This window comes from Callorhinus ursinus, unplaced genomic scaffold (assembly GCF_003265705.2).
Source record: "Callorhinus ursinus isolate GAN/ISIS: 27379988/994484 unplaced genomic scaffold, GSC_fseal_2.0 scaffold6, whole genome shotgun sequence".
Classification (NCBI taxonomy): Eukaryota; Metazoa; Chordata; class Mammalia; order Carnivora; family Otariidae; genus Callorhinus; species Callorhinus ursinus.
In genome coordinates this window covers 23,734,621-23,742,712 of record NW_027397068.1, presented here as the reverse complement: position 1 = coordinate 23,742,712, position 8,092 = coordinate 23,734,621, and the positions used below count along the sequence as shown (strand labels likewise).

General features: G+C 37.9%; 1 pseudogene; it reads right to left on the bottom strand.

Annotated features, from left to right (window-relative positions):
- Nucleotides 1–1,661: 1,661 nt before the first annotated feature.
- Nucleotides 1,662–4,451, bottom strand: LOC112819441 (G1/S-specific cyclin-D2 pseudogene; annotated as a pseudogene).
- Nucleotides 4,452–8,092: the final 3,641 nt, after the last annotated feature.

Genomic DNA, 8,092 nt, shown 5'->3' with positions numbered 1-8,092 from the left:
TCCTTATATATTTTGGATATTAGCCCCTTCTTAGATATATGATTTGCAAATATTTTCTCCTATTCAGTAGTTTACCTTTTCATTTTGTTGACAGTTTCCTTTGCTGTGTAGAAGTTTTTTATCTGATATAGACCCACTTGTTTATTTTTGCATTTGTTGCTTTTGCTTTTGGTATCAGATTAAAAAATCATCACCAAGACTTTTCTCAGGGAGCTTACTGCCTATGTTTCTTTTAGGGGTTTTATGGTTTCAGGTCTTAAGTTTAAGTCTTTAATCCATTTTCAGTTAATTTTTGCGTTTGGTGTAAGGTAGTAATTCTTTTGTATGTGTCTATCAGGTTTTCCCGACACTATTTATTAGAGACTGTCATTTCCCTATTGTATATTCTTGTCTATTTTGTTTTAAATTAATTGGCCAAATATCCATGGGTTTATGTCTGGGCTCTGTTCTGTTTCATTGATCTATGTATCTGTTTTTATGTCAATATCATAACTTTTAATTACTGTGGCTTTGTAATATAGTTAGGGATTAGGGAGTGTAAATGCCTTTAGCTTTGTTCTTCTCTTGCAAGATTGCTTTGGCTTTTTTGGATCTTTGGTGGTTCCATATAAATTTTAGGATTATTTGTTCTATATCTGTGAAAAATGCCATTGGAATTTTGATAGGTATTGCATTGAATATGTAAATTGTTTTGGGTAGTATGGGCATTTTAACAAAATTTTGATTTTTCTAATCCATGAGCATGGGACTTTCATTTCATTTATTTGTATCATCTTTAATTTCTTTTAGTAATGTCTTATAGTTTTCAATATACAGGTCTTTCACTTCCTTGGTTAAATTTATTCTTAGGTATTTTATTCTTTTAGATGAAATTGTAGAGATAGTTTCCTTTTTAATTAACTTTACATCATCTTCATTCCAGATCATGCTAAATACTCCTCTCTAGTTACCATCCACTCCTCAAATGAACAAAATTTGGAGACTGCTGTGGTACTCTCAGGCTTTCTCTTATATAGTTTCTCCTTCAGGAATGACTTCCATTAATATAGCTTTAATTATTATTCTATGAATGTAAATAGCAAGATATACTTTGTTCTTTTTAATTCAAATATGAATGCCTTTCTGTCAGTTGAAACTCACTATTTTCAATATTAAACCTATTACACGAAGTTGTTCTTTATCTGCATTGTCTGTGTTATTCACAAAGTTCTTAAAAATGTATGTTGATTTATATGGAGACAATTAGAGTCACACACAATTAACATCAACTTATTTTCACTGAAAGATGAAAAATATTTAATAAAGGAATGATCTGATACAAAACGTTTCTATTCATTAATTTTTCTGTGTATTTTATTTTATTTTTTCTGTAAGCATTTTACTATTACTTTTAACATAATCAAACAATAACTGTTTGCATATACAAGGGATTCCCTTCTGTTGTACTTCAAATAGGCACCAAATGCTTTTAGTTATTCCATTTTTATAGGACCTTTTTCTCTCACTTCTAAAAAAATCTTTCAGTATGATCTAGGTGGGGGCAGAATTTTTGTTGTTGTTGTTTTTAAAGTTTCATCCTAAAACATAAAGAACAAAACACAACCAGAGAGAAAGAGAGAGCAGATGTGAGGGCATCTGTCCCATTCGGCCCGACTGCATCCTCACAAGTCAATATCCCGCACGTCCGTAGGGGTGCTGGCCTGGTCTTGGACCCATCCCCCTGGTTCTGACGGAACTGCTGCAGGCTGTTGAGCAGCACCATCTCAATCCGCTGCTGGCGGTCCACATCCGTGTTGGTGATCTTGGCCAGCAGGTCGACCAGGGCATCGCCAGTGAGCGAGCTCACGTCCTCACCCTCCTGGAGCCCACAGATGGCTGCTCCCACACTTCCAGTTGCAATCATGGATGGCGGGTACATGGCGAACTTAAAATCAGTGGCACACAGAGCAATGAAGGTCTGCGCGTGCTTGCGGGTCAGAGACAACTTCTCACTTGGCTGGGGCAGCTTACGAAGGATGTGCTCGATGAAGTCGTGAGGAGTGACGGCCGCCAGGTTCCACTTCAATTTCCCCAGAACCACCAGCTCCCACCCCAGCGGCTCCTGAGGCTTGACAGAGTTGTGAGTATAAATGCACAACTTCTCTGCCATCAGAGGGATGGTCTCTTTGAGCTTGGAGGCCAGGAACATGCAGACAGCACCCAGGAGCTGCAGATTAGTCTTAGGAGTTGGGACTCCAGCCAAGAAGTGGTCCAGGTAATTCATGGCCAAAGGGAAGACCTCCTCCTCACACTTCTGTTCCTCGCAAACCTCCAGCATCCAGGTGGCCACCATCCTGCGCATGTAGGGCTGGATGTCCTTCTGCATGCATTTGAAGTAGGAGCACTGGGGAAGGTAGTGCTCCTCGATGGTGAGCAAGTTCTGCAAAACGCGGTCGTCGTAGATAGAGCAGGGTGGCGTTTGGCAGGGCCCTGAGGACCGGGTCCACCTCGCAGCACACAGCAGCTCCATGGCCAGCCGGGGGACCGCTCGCTTCCCTGCTTTCTGCGGACTGGAAAAGTTGGGGTTTTTTTGGAGGGGGGAGGGGAGAGGATTCCCCTTACCTCCTCCCTTTGGCTAAATAGGGGGTTTTTGAGAGAAAAGTTATGGGGCAGAGAGAGAGAGAGAGAGAGAGAGAGGCTGGGGGAGAAGAGAGGAAAGGGATGGGCGGTGGGAGAGGAGAGCCTCGGGGGCTGCTAACTCTGCCTGCCCTCCCCTTCAAACTTGCCTCCCTCTCCCCTGCTCACTCTTCTCTCTTTCTCTCTGTGTATTTTAATTCTAATATATTTATACTAGAAGGATAACTTGATATTACATCAATTTGATTTGAACTGAATTTGGTTGCCTTTATCTTTTGAAGTTTGTGTGTGTTTACCTTTGGTAGCTTTTAAGTAGAAATTGTATGTATATGAATTGACATATAATATTTTTTTTGGACCACGTTATAAAAACAACTTTTCGGAATTTGCATCAGAGTCTCACTGAGTGAAGCAAAGGAGCATTGCTTAAAACAATGTTAAATTTAGTTTCTGAATAGCACTAAAAAATGTGTGTTTATAATTGACCAAAGTTACATTTTCCTCTTTTTAAAAATATGTGTGAATCTTAAAATTGCTTTATTCATATTTTGAGACATCTATCTACGCAAACTTCTAGGTTTAGCTTTTTTAGAAAGTGAAAAGGAGTTCATGAACTGAATTTTATTTTTTTATTTTTTCATGAACTGAATTTTAAACTCTTGGAGGAAAAAGGTGTTTTCTTTATGTATTGGGATAGCCGTACATGTGAGAGCACAGGTTTTTAGACAGAGGGGAAATATTTGCAAAGAAATACAAATACCAAACTGTATGTTATGCTTGACAAAGTACAAAGTGCTGTTTAATATAAAGTGTTTCATTCACAATTCAGAAATAAAAAAAAGCTGTATTTTGTTTGGCAAAAACCGAAATCCCACCTCAGTCAACATATTCTTTTTTTTTAAGTTTTTATCTAAATTCCAGTTCGTTACCTTACAGTGTAATATTAGTTTCAGGTGTACAATGTAGTGATTCAACACTTCCATACATCACCCAGTGCTCATCACAGTAAATGTGCTCCTTAATCCGCATCACCTACTTCCCCCACCCCTCCGCCCACCTCCCTTCTGATAACCATCAGTTTTTTTCCTGTAGTTAAGAGTCTAAACATATTCTTTTATAATTTTACTCACCTCACTAAATATTCAGAAGATATTAATATAGTGATTTTAATATAAGTTTGACTGTGGTGCTGGCCCAAACCTCCCCGGAAATTATACAATAAGAGGATTCATTATATTGTGTTATTGCATGGTATTGCATTGTATTATATTTCCAGAATCTGAACATTGTTGAATTTTAAAATATATTTGGGCCCAAGGGTTTTGAAATTGGAATTACAAATCTCTGATATATCATACTAATTTAATAGTAAACATGTATCAAGAAAAACTGGACATAAACAGTAACTGTGACTATGCAGTATAAATAGAATGGAGTAGAAACGTAATAATCTTGCTGAAATTTTAACAGTCGTGTTTATTTTGTTAACATGGTCAAAATTTGGGAGAAAAAACATCAGTTTTTACAATACTGTGACAATGTGATAATGAGTGGAAATTTGAGAAAATCATGTTTTATTTTTTTTTAAGATTTTATTTATTTATTTGACAGAGAGACACAGCAAGAGAGGGAACACAAGCAGGGAGAGTGGGAGAGGGAGAGCAGGCCCCCCATGGAGCAGGGAGACCGATGCCGGGCTTGATCCCAGGGCCCTGGGATCATGACCTGAGCGAAGGCAGACTCTTAACGACTGAGTCACCCAGGCACCCCCATAAGTATGTTTTAATTTGTAAACAGAGTACTCATTGGGTTGGGTAAACAAAACCTACAGCCATGCCTGCTTGGTAGTGCCTTTTGTAAAAGAGGCTGCTGTGTGTTCAGACAGCAAAGACTTTCTCTGAAAATGCAGGAAAGCTGGACATAGTAGATACCTCTAAAAAGCCGAAAAGGAAGTTATTTCATCTACTCCCTCACCGTCACGTTATTAAGTGGTGTGACACTGGAGATTTTATAATAAGTGATGGAGGGAGCAAGCATTTGATGGGGCCCCAGGAGAGAGAATGTGGGCCAAACCCGGGATCAGAGTTTGACTAGAAAAATCATTTAACAGCCTGAAAAGGGCAAGAATGGAAATACCCATAAGCTACTAAAATACACCCAAAAGTTTAAACTTTTCATGCCATGGAGCAACTGAGGCTTGTTAGATTCATAAACCACTTACGGATTTACTTGTGTTCATTCATTGACTTAATTTTTATAGTTAGGGAACAAACTACATGGCCTGTATTTCATATATTCAGAAGTATCCCAGATACATGGATGGAGTCATGTCTGTGTAGAGAGAGGTAAGAAAGATGGATATGGCAATCTTGAATTATTCCATGAAAATAATTAGATGTAGAAATGTGTTAAGAATACACTTACAGAAGGTAACTCGATGGAGGACTATGTTAATTTTAACTTTGAGCCAATAAGGCAAAAATAAAAAGCCTGATTTTTATGCCTAGGATAACACATTTTAAAAATCACTTTTTCATTTTTGTCCATGGGGCATAAAAATCTGAGCGGATTAAATTAGAATGTTTTCCTGTTTTAAGGAACCCTGGTTTCTACCCATCTATTTGCCACTGCTCTTCAGAGATGTATCCTTAAATAAAAGACATTTGCAAAGCACAAAACAGAATGTTTTAGGTGATCCTAGATAAGATAATTTTTAAAAGTATATATGGGAATGTAAAAAAAAAAAAGGAACAGTACATGGAGTTTATTTGCTAATATTTTTATTTTAATATTTTTAGGGTAGGATTTTGATAGGTATTAAATTCTTTCTACAGAGAAAAATAAGCTAGTTCTGCAATCTATTGCAACATTGCGTACTTGTCTTCCATTTATTTTGTGGCTATTACATTTTTAGATAAAATATCTTTGGGCGCCCGGGTGGCTCAGTTGGTAAGCGACTGCCTTTGGCTCAGGTCATGATCCTGGAGTCCCAGGATCGAGTCCCACATCGGGATCCCTGCTTAGCAGGGAGTCTGCTTCTCCCTCTGACCCTACCCCCTCTTGTGCTCTCTCTTCTCTCTCTCAAATAAATAAATAAAATCTTAAAAAAAATAAAATATCTTTAACAGGAAAGAACACTATATAAACCCTCCATGACAAAAAAGGGTGGGGGGAAACACATCATAGGCCAACATAGCCACAGAGGGAAGATTAAATGCAATGGCCACATGAAGAAAATATCTCTCTCCTTTCACATCTGATATCCACAATTAGACATGTGAGTCTGGAAATTGATTCCAAAATATTTTTTTTTAAAGACACATTTATTCAGCATCATGATCAGACTGTTACATTTAGCAATCAACACAATAGGTGAAAAAAAATCTACATTAAAACCCTTTGTTGGAATGTTTTACACTTTCCACAGAACAGAAACTAAAATAACGTGTTATACAATTAATCACAAATACAGTCCTCGAGTTTTTTTGCCCATACACATGAGTATTGTCTAAAACATGTCTTCTTTGTAGCAGCTAGGCCCTGCCACCACTGTGCTTGGCCGACTTCACAAATTTCTTGTAACCTGTAGCTTCCCTGTCACTTCTCTGGCTCTCCTCTCCTGCTAAGCTTTGTTTCCTGGCAGTAATTAAAACCTTCTGCCACTGCCATAGCTCTTGCTGCTGCTGGAACCACCATAGCCACCTTGGTTTCGTGGTTTGGCAAAGTATTGGCCTCCACCACCATAAGGGCCGGATCTTCTGCCTCCAAAATTTCCTCCTTTCATGGGTCCAAAATTTGAGGATTGATTGTTGTAATTGCTAAAATCATTATAGCTTCCGCCACCTCCAAAGTTGTTTCCATCATTACCAAATCCATTATAGCCATCCCCACTGCCACCATATCCATCACCACCTCGACTGCCACCAAAGCCACCTCAACCACTGAAGTTCCCTCCACAACCAAAGTTATATTCCCACCAAAACCACCTCCATGACCACCACCAAAGTTTCCAGAAGTACTTCGACCTCTTTGGCTGGATAAAGCACTAGCCATCTCTTGCTTAGATAAGGCTTTCCTTACTTCACAGTTGTGGCCATTCACAGTATGGTATTTTTGAATGACAATCTTGTCTACAGAGTCATGGTCATCCAATGTTACAAAAGCAAAACCTCTCTTTTTGCCACTGCTTCAGTCAGTCATGATCTCGATCGCTTCAATTTTCCCATACTGTTGAAAATAATCTCTTAGGTGATGTTCTTCAGTGTCTTCTTTAATGCCACCAACAAAAATCTTTTTCACAGTTAAGTAGGCACCAGGTCTTTGAGAGTATTCTCTTGAGACAGCCCTCTTTGGTTCCACAACTCTTCCATCCACCTTGTGTTCATGGCTGCATCCACCTCCTCCGCAGTGGCATACGTGACAAACCCAAAGCCTCTGGAGCACTTGGTGTTTGGATCTCTCATTACCACACAGTCCGTAAGCGGTCCCCATTGCTCAAAATGGCTCCTCAGACTCTCATCGGTTGTTTCGAAGCTCAAACCTCCGATGAAGAGCTTCCGCAGCTGTTCAGGCTCTTTGGGAGGCTCTGACTTAGACATGACGGCGGTGGGAGGGGAGACTAACAATGCTTATTTGGTGGTGTCCATGGGCAGAAAGCCCAATATGTTTTTAATAAATACATATGTTATCCCATTTATAGAAGAAGATGAGAAAAGTTGCCTTTACTCCTCCCATCTGCTAAATGAAATGACTGTTAATTTGTTATTAGGAGATTATTTCATTTTTTCTAATACAACAGTAAAGTCTAAGCTATTTTGGTGAGAATATTTTTAAACTGGATTGAATTATGTTCTTTTGTTTTTAGCAGTCTGTGGGTATGAAAAAAATTTAGGGAAATGTTTAAAAAGGTAATACGAATATTTGTAGAGTCAGTGAACACTCAACATCATTGTTTAGATATGATATCAATGGGATAGATCCTATCACATTATAATGGAGTTTTTGTACACAAATATGATTCTATTTATTTTCAAAATAGGGTGCATTTATTATGAGGGTACCCTATTACAATTTTTTATGCTGTGAAAATAAATTATTTATGTAGATGTAATTTATGAATTAAATTTTATTAGATGATTTTTAAGGCTTTGGGTTGTTTAAAATTTCAGTGTAATTCTTAGAATTGCTTCTGACTTAATATTTTCAACTTATTCTCTTATTTATAAATAAGATATATACATAAACATATATAATTGAATACATTGTTGCTATTTTATTTGAACAATTATCTGTTATTTCAGTTAATAAAAAAATTAATGTTTTTATTTTACCTTCTCTTAAATTCTCTTCACCGATGCTCTTTCTTTATGTAGATCTAAGCTTCTCCTATATAATTTTCCTTCTTTCTAAAGGGCTTTTAAATTTCTTGCAGCAAATTTGCTGCCAACAAATGCCTCAGTTTTTGTTTGACTGAGAA